General features: G+C 37.2%; 1 protein-coding gene across 9 annotated transcripts in view; it reads left to right on the top strand.

Annotated features, from left to right (window-relative positions):
• Aff2 (AF4/FMR2 family member 2) overlaps positions 1–16,311 on the top strand; it is a 471,554-nt gene that overhangs the window by 252,685 nt on the left and 202,558 nt on the right. The gene's annotated exons all lie outside the window — the stretch shown is intronic.

Raw genomic sequence — 16,311 nt, 5'->3', positions numbered from 1 at the left:
AAGATTAAGAGGTCATAATTAGATGAAATTCATACCTCATTCCAGGTCTACAAAGGTAAAAGCATTCTGTTCCCCACTTCCATTGCTTTTATTAACAATATTGTGGAGAATTTTAGGGATTTTCTTTCAAATGAGACCAGAAGTGGACATGCATACATGTGTGCATACTCACACACATTTGCAAGCCACTGTGGTTGGTAGGACCTTTCTGTTTCAAAGAAGAAATGACTTGGGCTACAGAGAGTCTTTTTTGATAGATACCACATCAAGAATGAATTCCAAAGGAAAATTGTATGATAGGACAGAAGTCACATATAATTTTTGCAAGGTATAGTTGTGGTGGCAGAAAGCTATGGAGATATGTGTATTTTGCTATGCAACAGTGGCATGTGATTCCTCTAAGCCAACTAGCTCATCTGCCCCTTGAATGGCATAAAGTTCATAGTTTAAGATCAAGTTCAAGGGAAAATCAAAATCATGATCAATAATCATGTTGTGTTGTCATACCATTTATTATCTCTGAAATTCTTCCTTAATTTGCTTCTATAGCCTTTTGAAGTAGATAATATTTTCTCCATTTAGAAGTGAAAAAATTAAGAAGCCAAGGTGTTTAGCATTTGTACAATTAGTCTATATACCTGCCTTGGATAGAGCCCCCAGGCTATCTGTACACAGAAACTGGGTGACCTGTCATCTTTCTCAACAGAATGGAGGGGGACTCTGCTGGAAGAAGCTTCATAGATGAAAAATCATATTACAAAGTAGATGTATTTGAATTTTTATTGTAAAACACTTACTACAGAAGTCTTTACAATTGGACTTGCTTTGTGAAAAGCAAAATGTGCCTTCCCTGTGAAGGGGCTATTTTGAATATGTTGGATAAAAGGCAGCTATAGCAGCATGAAGGCTGCCAAAAAGCATGAAGTGTGAGCGGTTTTCACAAATGGGCTAGAATACAAACCTGTGACAGAAGAAACTAAGGTGACAGGGTAACAGGCAGCACTGACAGTGATGTATTTTTGTTTCCTATTGATAAACTGTTGAACAGTTTTAGAATGCACTGTGCTTTATGTACCTCTATGTGTGTCACTGAGTATCTCAGTTAGAAATACTGAGCAATTTCTTAGTTCATAGAGGACTAAGACCTTGGTCCTGCCCTTCTACCTTGCAGTTAGCTACTGTTTACCCCTGCTGACTTTAACCTCAGTGCAAATCCATAACAGACATTCTGAACATATGGGAGAGAGCCAGAATTCTTGGGGTAGTGACAAATGAGACTCTTAAGACTCAGGGCTTGGGATTGTCAGGCTCTTCTTCCCTGTGACAAATACTGACAGAAACAATTGAAAACGAAGAAAGATTTTTCTTTAGCTCATGGTATCTGAGCATCATGTTAGGGAGAATGTGAAAGAGCAAAGGAACTCTCCTCTTGAAAGAAAGGCAGAAAGCTGACAGGGACACTGTAAGGATACAGGGCCAAAGTATAGTCCCCAAAACACATCCCCAGTTCCTCCACATGAGATGCCACTTCTGAAGGTTTCCAACTTCTCCCAATAATTACACCTTATCATTAATCTGTGAAAGGGTTAAACTACTGATGAAGGCCCCACCCACAGGAGTCTATCACTCCTCCAAAGCCAACCAGCTGTCAACTAAGACCCAAATACACGAGCATTTTCTTTAGGTGTGTGGGGGGGTCCTATTTAAACCATCAGAGGACTCTAAATTAATTAAACATATTCCAATCCCAGACCTTTCTCTCACTGACTTGATATTATGACTGTCTCCCAGGAAAGATTGCTATACTTCCAAATGTCCAAGTGTAAAATTATCAACAAAGAATTCACATTGGCAAAATAAAATGGCACTGTAACTAACATTATGATCCCTGCTCTGCCAACAGACATTCTTGGAAAGTGTGCAACTCTCTTGCTATGTATGAGGCCAGTTTTGAGCACAATTCTCAAGTGCCTACTCAATACGTTTGTGTATTATTCACTCATCTATCCATCTGACATATGTATCACTAGTGCCTACCAGTGCCTACAAGTGCTATGCTAGATATCAGTAGTATGTGATGAAAGACACATGGTACAAATTTTCATTATGATTGGACTAGTCTTGCTCTTCCTGTGGCCTTTAGATTTGGAGAGAAAAGTCTTATGTGTGTTGTACTGTAGAAAAAGCAATATACTGACCTGGGAACTACAGGTTAATTCCAATCAGCATTATTGGGAAAGCAAATGATGATATTTGATCTGATTTTGGAATTTTGGGTCATAGTTATGATTGTGGGCTTGGGTGTATGTTTTTAAAAGAAGGAATCACTCAAGGGAGAATATAATAAATAAGTGGACAAATTGGTAGAAATTGATACATAATTAAATTATGTCATACATTACATTGCAAGATAGTCCAGGATCTACTGAGAAGCAAAAGGCATTGATGAGGTTCTACAATCAGAAAGGTCACAGAGAAATATTGGAAAGAACATGAAAAGCCTGAATGGAGAAAGCCCCTTGTATGTCCACACAGATCAAACATATGTTTAAAAAATAGTTTCCTTAAGTCGTTTATGATTAATTTTCAATTACATGCTGATATTATTTGCAGTTTAATAAAGCAAAGATGTATTTCACTGCTAGTATTTTGTGTAAAAAAAGAGTTAATATTGTCATGTTGAAATTACAGTAGTTTTTTAAATTAATTTATTGTCAAGGTGATGTACAGAGGGGTTACAGTTTCATATGTAAGGCAGTGAATACATTTCTTATCTAACTTGTTACCTCCTCCTTCATTTTGCTCCCCCCTCCTCCCTCCCTAGTTCCCCCACTCACAAGTTTCACCATTGGTTTGCAGCATATTGTCTGTAAGCATTACTGTTGCATTGGTTTTCCTTTTATCTTTTGTCTTTTGTAGAGCCTTCTTGCAAGGTCTTTAGCTGCTTTCTGGGAACTTGATTTAAACACATCTCCTTATGAAAATATTGCCTTATTATACCTATTATACCTATACTTTTTGTACAAATAGCATAGTGATACATGTCTTTTTCTGTGAGCCTATTGTGTACCTATTTGATGCCAAAAGCCTTAGCCATGAGTCAACTATGTGTTGAATTTTGGGGGTCCTTCGGGTTGTTCCTCAAACTTTTGGGTGTTTTTGTTGTTGTTCCTACCAAATAAGACTAATGTGTACCTCAGACTATTTTCTTTGTGTTATCTAAGAAAACATAGTTATCAGTCTTCAAATGCAACATACCCAATTTTAGAAAAATGTTCTGATTTTCAGAAGCAGAAACATGGTCTGCACATCCTCTTCATAAGAATGTCCTTCTTCTCATTTCCATCTTGATATGTCAAAAGATACCATTTATTTCTACATTGAGCTACCTAGTAATTAGCATCCTCCATTGTACCCAATTCCTCATGAGCAGCCTCATTTTGGCCAGCCCACTATCCTATCAGTGTTGTTACTGGCTGTACTATAAAGACAATAGTAAATATTTTCCCCCTCTCACACTAGGAAATCTATAATCAGTTCAATCATTGACTCATTTGCTTTCTCGCCATAACAGATGTTGCATTTGGAGATGGAAATCAATGTTACAAGAGTATTAACAAGATGAGAAATAACAGGAAAGTGAACCCAAATGGCTCTCTGCTGATTTAGTACAGCCTGATCTTGGCTGTTGTTAAGTCCAGTCTCGCCAATAGATTTCAAAGGATGTAATTTTAAGTAGGAAATGAATTCTGTGAAGTGTGTATATGCATTCTTGATAGCTAGGAGTAGTAAAGATAGGCAGACAGGATTCCAATTTGAAATAAAAAGGCAGAAAATATACTTGTGAAAAACACCTGCAGAATTCATGCAAGAGTGGATATAGGCAGGAGACTGCTGGCCCTACAAATGTGGTTTTTGACCCATAATAGGTTACAGCCTGATTTAATAGGTCACATTTCACTGCCTTTATGGGCATACTTACATCTTCTTTTCAGGGTAATTATCTCAACGCACATCTGATGTGGCAATGTAATTGACTCTTGCTTTTGTACAGTTATAGGTTAATGAACCAGACTGACTTTTTAGACCAAATCACTCATGTTTTGTTTTTGAAATGCAATAGAAATGTATTTAGAACTGATGTTTGATTCATTAAAATTCTCATACGGCTGACAACTTTGATTTCTCCTCCTTTATGCATCACAGTGTGCAGCCATGAAGAAAGGATAATAGAAGCATCTAAAGGCAGCCTGGTTATTTGAAATTTAGAATCCAACAGGAAAAAAGGCAAAATGATATTTTTTGATGAGTTTATGTCTGGCTGTACAAAGCACCATGTGATTATTATAGATGTGTGGCTTACAAATTCAAGTTTCTACAACTGAGTATAATATTGGACTACTTTCAATTTTAAAAAATCCCAAGTTCTGTTTAAGATGGAATCCTTTTGCTGTCCAAATGAAAGTCACGAGATGATCTATTATAAATTTCCAAACAGAGGAAGTACAGAAAAATGACTTTTAGCCTAGAATTGGGACTGGGAAAAAAGATGCTCTATTATTTACATTTTCATAGAACTACAGCCCTGTGGGATCCAAATCAAAAAGAAGTGGGAAAACTATGATAACTAATTGTCTATCCCTTGATCAAGAAGCAACTGTTTATGTATCATAAAATCTAGTTTTTTTAAACTGCATATGTATTTGCAAGTTACAAGACATCAAGTCTACAAATTTCTACTTAAAGTCGCTAAGAACCTATTTTTAAAAATCTATATTTTTAAATTATCATAATGCACATTTTAATATTAGATAAAAGTATGTGTCTTTGTAAAAGTAAAAATATCTATATGATAGAAGTAATAGTGACCACACATTTGATTATAGTTACATTGTTTTCCCCAAACCTTTATGAGGACAAAATAACCCTCCAAGGAAGACTGTTTCCAACACTTGATTTCCCTGTTATAACGAAATTGAGGACCAAAGCAATTTCACAAGCACTTGTAAACAGCACAGTCTCCTGAGTAATAAACAAGATTCATCTTGGAAATATGCAAAATAGAAGAGAGAATCACAGTGAAAATGCAAATGATGAATATGCTGTAGAAAGTTAAAACTGATGTTCAAAACCATTGCCAAATGTTTGGTGAAACTACCACTAATTTCAGGAGTTCTTAAAGCAGTGAAATAGCAGAATAGAATATAGAACAGCTATTTGAGACATCCATTTGCTCTCCCCTCAGTATTATAAATATATAGAAAGCTGTAAGAAGAGTCTGCATGCACAAGAAAATGGGCCTTTCATTAAAAGTCAGAAGTAGAAGCTGGTTATTTTCTGAAGGGTTGGAATCTAGGAAATGTAAGACCACCAGACTCTGACAAATTAAACACATAAACATTCTCGAGCTTTTGAAAAAAACAAAAACTACCTCATTTCTGAGAGCTGTCTCTGAATAAAGAATTTGTGAACATCATGAGTAACTGTAAAGATAACCAGCAGCACATAATGACCAGAAATGGCATGCCATAAGTTACTATCTATACAGCCTGTCATTTTTAAACTCACCATTATTGGTTAATATTACATCTTTTCCCAAAAGTAAGTCCAATCAATCAAAAAATTAAGATTAATGGTGATTCAGCAAGGAAAATTTAAGTAATAATACTGAGTTATAAAATTATTTAGAAAAGAGACATAATAGAAATCTTGCATATGGTCACCATCTGCAATTGACCTCTCAATTCAGCTCCAGTAATTATGTTTTCAACATGACACAGATGTCATATTCTTTCTTGGATAGGCAAAGACTGACAAGGAAAAAAAAATATCTGGAAAGTTTTATGTTTAAACTCCTATTGACCCACATATCTTATGAAGATACATTTTAACAATCTCACCTCCTCCTCCCCACTTTACTTACCTCATGTTCTACATTGATGGTTTATTTATAGATCTTCTCCATATTGGCCCCAAGATTTCAATAATTCAATTACGGCTACTGTAACTTGATTAGCATTTCAAAATATCCAGCTAGGTAGCAGTGGCTCATGCCTGTAATCCTGACTACTCCGGGGGACTGATCTGAGGAGTTTAGTGAAAGCCAAACTAGACAGAGAAGCCCAGGAAACTATACCTCCAATTAAGAAGAAATAAGAGCTCTAGAGGAGTCATGTGTCAAATGGTAGCGCACCATCCTTGAGCAAAAATATCAAACAATAATTAGATGGCTTGAGTTTAAGCCCCAGTACTGGAACAAACAGACAAAAAACTAAGAGTAACATATTTATTTATCTCCCAGAATTTCCTCCTTTTCATTCATGTTTTTATAAACATGTTGGTGAAAAACTACCTTTAGAGCCCAGTGACATTGCTTTTAGTCAGCTGAATGGCAGAAAATGTGAAAATCAGTGAAGGTTCCATCATGTAATGAACTTCCGCGGTATTTAGAGTAACCAAAACAAATGAAGTGAACTTTAGCGGACTGCACAATCAACACATTCTTCATGTGAATGTTTATCAATGCAAATGGATATACCTTTAGTGAAAAAACCCATAGGACTGTGTCATCAGTCCTCTGTTCATGCAGATATATCTCATTAGATGGCCAGCAAAGAACCGTGCATTTCTTTTAGTTGGTAACGTCTATTAAGTTATACATATAAGTTCTATATAAGGTGAACATTCTGGCATCCCTTATTGATTATAGCAGCATCATTCCAGTCTCTGACTCCATCTTCATATAAATGCATCCTCTGTGGATGTACTCTTTTGTGTGTGTACTTGATTCCCTCCACCTGTTTTATATATACATATATGTATATATGAAAATATATTCAATGATATTTAGAACTACTCATAATCCAGGACAAGGTTATTTTCTCAAGATCTTCAACTTAACAAGGTCTTTTAACATAAAAAGTAACAGACACACTTTTTCCATGTAATTTAGTATTCAGATTCCATGGAATTTTCCTGAGCATATCTTTCGGTGATCATTTTTTTTTGTCTACCAAAATAGTTATTCTACCAATAATTCACAGAAGTGAAAGTGACAGAATCAGGGTATCTTGATATGAAAGGCTGTGCTCTTTCTAAAAAATAGTAACTTATATCTTATCTCAGCTCTAGAATAAATTTGGAAGTCCTTCAATGTTATACATACCTTTCAGAGGTTAAGAAACTGAGTTCCTAAGAGTGGAGCTATTTTGAAACTTTTGTTAAGAAATTATAGTAACACACAAGAACAAACATTTCCCCAATTCTCTATAAGAAAATCAGGTTTTCTCTTTGCGTATTTGATTTTAAAGTCTTTTGGATGATATGATTGGACTAAACTGGGCTAATATTTTATTTTATTTTATTTATTTCATTATGTATCTTAGTGAGCATATTATCAATAATACAGTTAGCATAAAATTTATTAGTGACATGCCCTTTAATTTAGCCTGTCTAATTGGTGCTAATTTAGTTAAGATCGCATTAAATTATACTATTTAATGTAGCTATACGTGGATCAAGAAATCTATTACAGCAAGTTAGGTAGTTTTGTATGCAGCTGAACAGTAAAGTCATAGCACAAAGGTGGCTGTAAGCTATAATATTCAAAAATAATGGTTTCATGGTCTTACTAGAAAGGTACAGAGGTCTTTCCTTTTGTCTCTAATCATTTTGCTAGTTTGTAAAAATTAGCCAAAATACAAATTACAAAAAAAAAAAAAAAGAAACCAAGGATCAATACTTGTTAAGCATACTATAATTTCAGTAAACAAGGATTTCTGGTTGGCTATGTTAGGAAGCAAGTAATAGTAAAAAGGAAAAAAATAAACTTGTATCCTCTTTGATCTTTGTGTCTTTCTGTTTGGGTTTTATTAGTTAAGTGACAGGAAGTTGTTGGCATTGTCCATTTCATGGTATAATGAAAAATAAACAATTGCCATTCAAAAGCCATATGCACGCCAACAAAATGTTGCCCAAACCCTCTCTGTGGTACTGAGTGGTTAACCTGGAGTCTGATGAACAGGCTCCAGCTACACATCATCTAAGCTCTGCCTTACATGTTACTCCCTTACACCTCTCATTTCTCTGAACTCTGCCACCTGGTATGCATATCACAATCTCCCAGACTGAACTAAATGGATGACATAACATGACTGAAGTTCATTCCACAATATATAAATGATCCCAAAATGTGATTTTTTTGGCTTCTCTCTTGAAGTAAGAGTCACCTTGGGTTGTGGGAGAAGCTGTCATTATTCTAATTATAAATATAGGTGGCTTCTTCCCCACTATTCCTTCAGATAGCTGCAAAGTGAGGACTGTTTTATGGAAATGAAAACAGATTTGTTGGAGGCTGAATGTTTCTCTTCCTTGGGCCTGTGATATCATAGTGCACTAGGATAGTGATGTTGCCTTAGGTCCTTTTGGACTGAGTGAGTACCATGCCAGATAGTAGCAGCAGCCCTCCCTGTCTTCCAGAACAAATTATGCCTCTGTCTCTCTGCTAAGCATTCTGTACTATACTCCAGGGAGCAAGTGTCTTACAGGCCACTTGGGTTTTCTACTGTGCACATTTGAAACTCTTCAGCAACTCTTCACTCTACCAGTGGTAGAGAACAGAGTTACAGTTTGGAGGTGACAGAATTGCAGAGTATATTAAGGAAACCTCTCTAATGCCAAATAACTAGGGAAATATTCAAGACAATGCTGTTCTGTTCTTAATCAACAAAACTGGGGCTGCTGTTCTCCCTCCGCACCACCACCAAAATTGTGCTTTGCAGCATCTGGTCACTGCCATTGCTTACTGGGCCTCTTCTTTACAAGAGAAAGCTGATGTAATGCTTTTGTATATTCCTATCTTGTGTTGCTAGATCTAGCATGAAAGACAAAAAGGGCTTCATTAGGAAAAACTTCAAGGATCCAGGAAGCAAACACATTTTCAGCAGCATTAAGAAAGAGAGGCAAGAGCAAGATGTAGGAAGGCAAAGGAAAGTGTGCAGCCTTGCTGGCCAACAGCAATCTGGTTGCCTGTATTGGCTCAGCTCTGGAACTGAAAACCTTGATTAGATGAACCATTTCCTAGTACCTTAATGTGAGGGTGCTTAAGGATTTGATAGTTCTTGCTGAGTAGCATTCCTTCTAATAATAAAATTAATTTGACCATTTGGAACAAGATATAGTAATGGGCCGCATCCAAGCCTCTAAATATGCATATCCCACTTTGGAACTATACATAATTGCTCAATTGCACCTGCAAATCATGTTGTTAGCTCACTAATTATTCAAATAGTGGGGGCAATTCCACAATTGTGTGTGTGTAATTGTGTTAATTGTTAATGCAGTTAGGTACAGGTGCACCGTGACTAATTACATATGCAGAAGCAGCTCCGGAAAGGCCCACTGTCTCTAAGCAAGGGCCGCCCCTCTCAGAGACAAGCATAAGTGGGTGACACACACAAAGCCATAGGGCATCAGTGGGGGGTCCATCTGGCAGACACTTTCACTTGGGAACCACACATACATTTGAGAAACAATCAGATCTTTGAATTCAGCTGCTTATGCTTTTGCATCTCTTGAACTCTCCCATCCCTTCGAGACAGAATGTGAATGTGTGTGTGAAGGTGAACATGAATTTACATGTGTGTGAATGTGCACATGAGCATAAACACACAGCCACCCACAGAATCTCTCAGGAAACAGTCTGTGAGGCAGCTCTAATCATCTTTGTATTAATGATTCCATACCTGGAGAGATTACCTTTGGTCAAGGATTTTCTTATTGTCACTCATGTAGTTTTCAGGAATCTCACAGTTTAGGATATTTAGTCCATTTCTATGATAATACACAAGCTGAAAGGTGAAATTTGGGTGACTACTGGAACATTGTAATGGTTTATGTTAATGAGACCAGTATAGGGACTGTGGCCACTGGTTCATGTCTTATTTTTACCACATCTCTTCACCTAGTTCAGTTTCATTTCAGTGGAAGTTTTGTGTAAGGCATATAAGCAGCCTTCCTAGCTACAAGTGTGATAATTGCTGAAGTTGACTGTATCCATGGGTCAGGAACCGGTTGTATGTCTCATGTTACAAAATATACATCCTTAAGTTTTCAAGAAAGATTGATGTTGATCAAGATAGATTGTACCTGTTGAGTTGAAACACTTCTGTAGAATTAAAAATAATAAAGAACACATAAAAAGTGTTCAGATTAGTGTAATTCAAATATCATGACCAAATACCCAGCTCAGCTGAAACTCCTGAATAATTGATGGACTCCAAGGTACTTAAGATTTTGATCAAAATGATGGCTTCCCTTGCCAGAGAATGCACATAGATAAAAATGCAAAATAGTCATGTGATTTCAGATCCCCCGAAACCCACCCATGGATCCCAGGTGATGAATTCCTTCCACCAGTATTTTGGCTCCTAAAGCTGCAAGTATTCTATGGAATACAATGTATATGAAGAAGTTTCCATTTAAGGTATATAATTGAACTCAAGTTTAAGCTCCATCATATGAACTGAGAGGGGATACAGATAAACTCCTACTGATGACTAGTAGCAGGATGATTTGTGCATTGTTTTTGAACCCCCTGTGCCGTTGTCTATATCACTTCTAGGATTGTAGCAGAAAGGGCAGTGGGCCTGATGTGGAAGCCATTAGGCCTGGGTTCCAATCTCATTTCTCTTTTCCCACAGACAGTTTGGTAATCCAAGTCTAAGTTCCCATCTAAATACGTCACTTATCACTACTTTCACGGTACTTGTAAGTATTATAGTGTGTCGGGGTTTTTAGTCCCCCGGGCTCCCCCGACCTGCGGGAGACACGGGGAAGGCATGCCTGTACCGGATGAGCCAAGAAAGGAGAAGGGTCGCAGGCCGCCCGCACCCAGCCCTCCCTCACCAAAGGACAATCAGATGGCCTGGGAGTCAAGTCGGCGCAAGATCTCGTTTATTGGGGAAGTGCGTGCCACTAATATAAGGCACAGGAGCCAATCAGGTCTAAGATCGGCAGGAAGGGGCGGGATGAGCTGTCCATCAAGGGCGGAAGAGCCAGGGATCACAGCCCACAGAACCGCCTCCGGGTTATCACCAAAGTCACTTGTAGCAGCTGCATGTTGTTGTTAGGCACCGCCATCTTAGCCACACGTGGCCCCAAGACTGAGAAACAGGTGGGGCCAGCTAGTTGACTTCCAGGTGTGCCCCACAATAGTGTATGTATGCAAAATATCTGAACGTATGCAAAATATCTCACTAAAGAATAATTATCACTAAAGTATTTGGGATAATGGATGAAACATTTGTGGAGGATTGTTTAAAATGTGACTAGATATAACTGGTTTCTCAAAACTAAGCCACTTTTTTGTTTTTAACAACCATCAATATTAGGACTGTGGGTATGTTTAAAAATCCTAGTTGCAGGGCTGGGAATATGGCCTACTTGTAGAGTGCTTGCCTCATATACATGAAGCCCTAGGTTCAATTCCTCAGACCACATATATAGAAAAGGCCAGAAGTGGCGCTGTGGCTCAAGAGGTAGAGTGCTAGCCTTGAGCAGAAAGAAACTAGGGACAGTGCTCAAGCCCTGAATTCAAGCCCCAGGAATGCAAAAAAATCCAAGTTGCCTTCTAGAGTTGTGATATTTAATTTATGAGTGGCAAAAGCTTGTTGATAATTCTAAAGGGAAATTTCAGGTATATATGCCATTTTAAGGGGAGAAAAGCTCCCAATGACAAGTGCATCATAGGTAAGACATAATGTCCAGTACATGGGAAACAGTAGACAGATACATATCAAGAGGGTAGGAAAATGTAAAATTCATATTGGTCTCTCATATTGCTGATGTTTGATTGTGCCTTTACAAAGAGTTACACTCAAAAGGGGAGTGGATGTCAAGGTGAAAGGGGTAGATGAATGAAGAGGTAGAGAATTCAGAAAAGAATCCAATATATATTCTACAAAATTAAGAAGAGTGAGGAAGGGGGAGGTAGGGGAGGGATGAGTGAGAATATTGCAAGTGGTGACATTGATCAACATATATTGTATTCATAAACTTCTTTCTTAAATTGAAACTCCTTTACACAACCACTTAAAGATAATAACTGAAAGAAAAAAGTCACATCTGTATCCTTCTTCATTAGAATTTCAGTTCATTAGCATGAGCATATCAAAATGAAATCCAGCTTTCCTCCTGCCTGATTGTTTTACCACTGTAGCAGTGGCTTGATATGTATTATCTGCTATTTGCTTGACGTAGATTGAAAAATCAGTAACACCAAAAAAGCCAGCCTCATAATCACTGATTTTCACACAGTGTCAATTGCTGTAAATCACAGAGATATAGATACATATAGTTGTCATGTTGAAGGTGTTTAAAAGATGTTGAATCTCTAATCACAACAATGAAAGATATTATCATCAATAAAGAGACTCTGGAGCCAGGGAGTTGTATTGATCTGAGCATAGGAATTTGCAAACACTTTCTCAGTCATCTTGTCCCTCCAGAACTATGAAAGATATAGTAGTGCATTTGGTAGAAGAAAGTCCATATTTCAATTAAAGGCACTTGGTTCATTTCCAAGTCCTAATGTGAGTCTTTTCAATGGATGGCTAAATTGTCATTCATGTTATCTCTAAGTTGATGGATATCTCCCTGCTAACTGCAGCGCCAGTGCCTTTTGGCACACTGTAACTGGTTTACACATCATGGACAAATCATTTGGGGGGAGAGGGAACTTTAGAGTCTGTATATCTTTTTCCCCCTAGAATTATCCTCAGGCTACAATTGGTTTCATATACTAAAGGAGTGCAGAACTGTGAGTAAAAATGCATACTAAATGACTTAATGCAATAAAAATGAAGCATGAATATTGTGCCTCCATTAAGTCTTCTATTTTCCACAGTTCCACAGAACTGTGTCTGTGTGGTTCACTTATAACACAATGCTGGCATGACTGTGGGTCAGAAGGCCATTGCTTTTTATATGTGCGGCCTATGTGCAGAGTGAACCCACCTTCCCAGTGTCCTGCCCCTGTTCTCACCACACTCTCCTTTATGCTTGGGTGGTCATATTTTGAAATTTCCCCAGGACTGGTTTGTCATGCAGTCACGTTTCTCATCACATCTGAAGGATGCTGTGCTTCGCATGGTAATGAGGCCCTCTTTGTTTCAGCTGCTACACTGCTTTCAGTAACTCCCATCAGCTACGACATTTTGAGGGCTACTGCCATTTCGATAGTGTATAGAGACCTCTCAGAGAAAACAGCTCATCTATTACTTGGTTTGGTTTGTAAAATCTGATTTACATCTGTTTCAGATTTTAAGCTGTTATGTTTACTCTGGCTTTTTTATTGCATGAAAACTATGAGCACTGGATGCTTGTGCGGTACGGGTATGTTTGGCTCAATTACTGTGCACATTTACAAAAGTTACAGTATATATTTAAAAGTGGAAGAACTAAGTTAGTGATGCCCACTTGAATATGTTTTAAAGAGAGAAATGACCCCCATGAAAGGCATTAATTTCTTTATGAATTCAGTAGTTGGGATGGTATATTTCCCACCAGACCTGCTGAAGAATATTATTTTCTGTCTTCTCCTAGAATGATTGCTATTTGGTTTCAAATTGCTTTAAATTGTATCCTAAGAATATGTTGCCTCTACAGAGATGCAGTTTGTCAGTTTAATAAAATATGTGCTCATTCCTTAACTTAGTCAATTAAGAATCTCATCTTACAATCCTTATCTAGACCCTGGGAAATTAATGGGAACTTGATGTAGTCAAAAGGTGGTAAGACAGAGTTTTCTTTAGCTCCATCTGTTTTCCTGCTAGCTGATCATACTCACATTCTAATAGAGTCTCTGTTCTTTGATTGGACACAAATACTAGTTATTGCCAAAGGTGATTATATCACCAGAAAACTTCCTAAGTTCTTAAGAGAAAGTTATACGTGCATATAACATTATGACTACAAGAAGAAAATAGATCATTGAGCAAATTTGATCCATTCATTTCACAGCCAAGAGAATTTAGCCCAGAGAGCCAAGACATTTTATCAGTGGCATACCAGAAGACTAATGATAGTTGATGAAAACAAGCCCCAGAATAGAGTAATGGCTCACATGATTTATTTTGAGGCAAGCAGAAAACAGGTGAACTTCCAGCATTCAGAATGCTTAGGCAGGAGGATTATGACTTCAAGAGCAGACTGGGCTACAGAAAAAAAAAATTGTCTCAAAAAATACACCAAAACAATGCCATGATGAAATGAAAAACATCCAACAATCCAGTTCTTAATGTAACAGTAACACATCCTCAAAACTGGAGAAATCATCTGTAGGGTATTATACAATTGCTTACTCTCAGCTTTGATTTACCAGTCCAATCAATTCATTTCATCATCAGTCACACTCCTATATTTTGGGAAATGTGCAGCATATAAGATACCTGTTTTTCCATGTTTCATTTCATAGACAACCTGGAGAGAAAGAGGTAAGGAGGGAGACGGGAAGTGGGGATAGAGGGACAGAGGACAGAGGGAGTGAGAGAGAGAGAGAGACAGAGAGAGAGAGAGAGACAGACAGACAGAGAGACAGAGAGAGAAACAGAGAAACAGAGACAAAGCCTAAGAAGTATCTAGACAAAGGGGAAGTAGGACCTCATTTTTTTATTCATCCCTATTACTGGTATATTATAATCTCATAATAAGGCAAGCTCTTGAGATTTGTTGTCTAACCAAGAGCTCTGACAATAGTCTGTTGATGTGCTGAATTTTTCAGATGGTGGGTCTGGTTGTGAAAGGGTTGACTTGGTTGAAGGAACACTTTAAAGAATTCTGGATCCCAAACTGTATTGAGAGCATTTTGAAAAATGAGTGATGGTAGTCCTGGGAAGAAGCTTTTGCTTTCATTAGAACCAAACAGATCCAAGCAACTACTCATGGGCCTACTAGAACTTGTGAGAAATTCAGCCTTTGAAAAATCATGTTTGAAATTTCTGAAATGAGGGGATCTATATTATCATTAGTCAATAGTGGTCAATAGTGCTTCAATTGGCATTGGGTGATAGTGTGTACATATATATGTATATACATATGAAGAATATATATATATATATGCAGATACACTCCCACACACATAAATCTTACATTTGATAGGAGAATTACCAAAGTTTCAAGCATAGAAATCCACAGTACCAATTAATTTTTAATGTATTTTTATTGTCAAGATGATGTACAGAGAGATTACAGTTACATGTGCAAGGTGGTGAGTACAATTCTTCTCAAACTTGTTACCCCCTCCGTCATTTTTCTCCCTCCTTCCTTCCTCCACCATCCCCCTCCCCAAGTTGTACAGTTAGTTTACAACCTATTGTCTTGTAAGTAACACTGTTGCATTGGCTCACCCTTTGTCTTCTGTCTCACCATTTTGATAGGAGAATCACTGAAGTTTCAAATATAGAAATCCACAGTAGGCCAATTAAAATTTTTTAAACTTTTATTCCTGAATTGCTTGTCTTTATTCAATAGCCTCGGCATAATCTTGCATTCTGATTTCATTTAATTTGGTACATGCAAAGGAAAATGTCATCAAGTGCTCTCCTGGCTATTTCAATCTCACTGAGGTTTTATGAAATAGCTCATTGAGCTCCCCGTTTACATTTTATAAGGGTTTATGTGAAGATATTGCATTTAGCTGTAGTGGTTACTAATGCAAAGAACTAATGATATTATCATGTTTATCCTAAAGAGCTGGATAAATATCAAATTATGCTCATCAGAACAATGGAAAAATTGGACTTGCTGAACTATATCTTGTACTGTCATGTTCATAACATTATGATATACAACTACAAGAAAGAAGTTTTACAAGCTGAAAGTTAATGTTGCCATATAACTCGTATATTTAATAGTGGCTACTAGTGTTACTATGAGCTTGAAATCATATAAACAGTGTTTTTTTTTTAATCTTCGCATTATCACATAGGAAATGTAAGACTTTGGGCAAATTACTGAACCTCTATGGACCTCACTTCTATCATCTATACACTGCGCATAATAATAGGCTATATTACAGAGTTGTCATTGACAGTAGTTAAGATGAAGGGCAAGTTTGTTACAATGTAAGTGTTCAGTAAGTACATATAATATATACACATAATAGTCATTTACATGAGAGCTTAACACAGAAGCTATTATGACAAAGGGCCTTTTGGACTCAATAGATTTCCCTCTGTGTCTTACCTTTAATTCATTCTACTGTTAAACATTCAGCTGTGAGAAGAATTATGTAAAATGCCAGTGTTATAATGG

Source organism: Perognathus longimembris, chromosome 28 (assembly GCF_023159225.1).
Source record: "Perognathus longimembris pacificus isolate PPM17 chromosome 28, ASM2315922v1, whole genome shotgun sequence".
NCBI classification, from domain to species: Eukaryota; Metazoa; Chordata; class Mammalia; order Rodentia; family Heteromyidae; genus Perognathus; species Perognathus longimembris.
The sequence above is the reverse complement of the archived record's forward strand: the minus strand, read 5'-3'. Positions and strand labels throughout refer to the sequence as shown.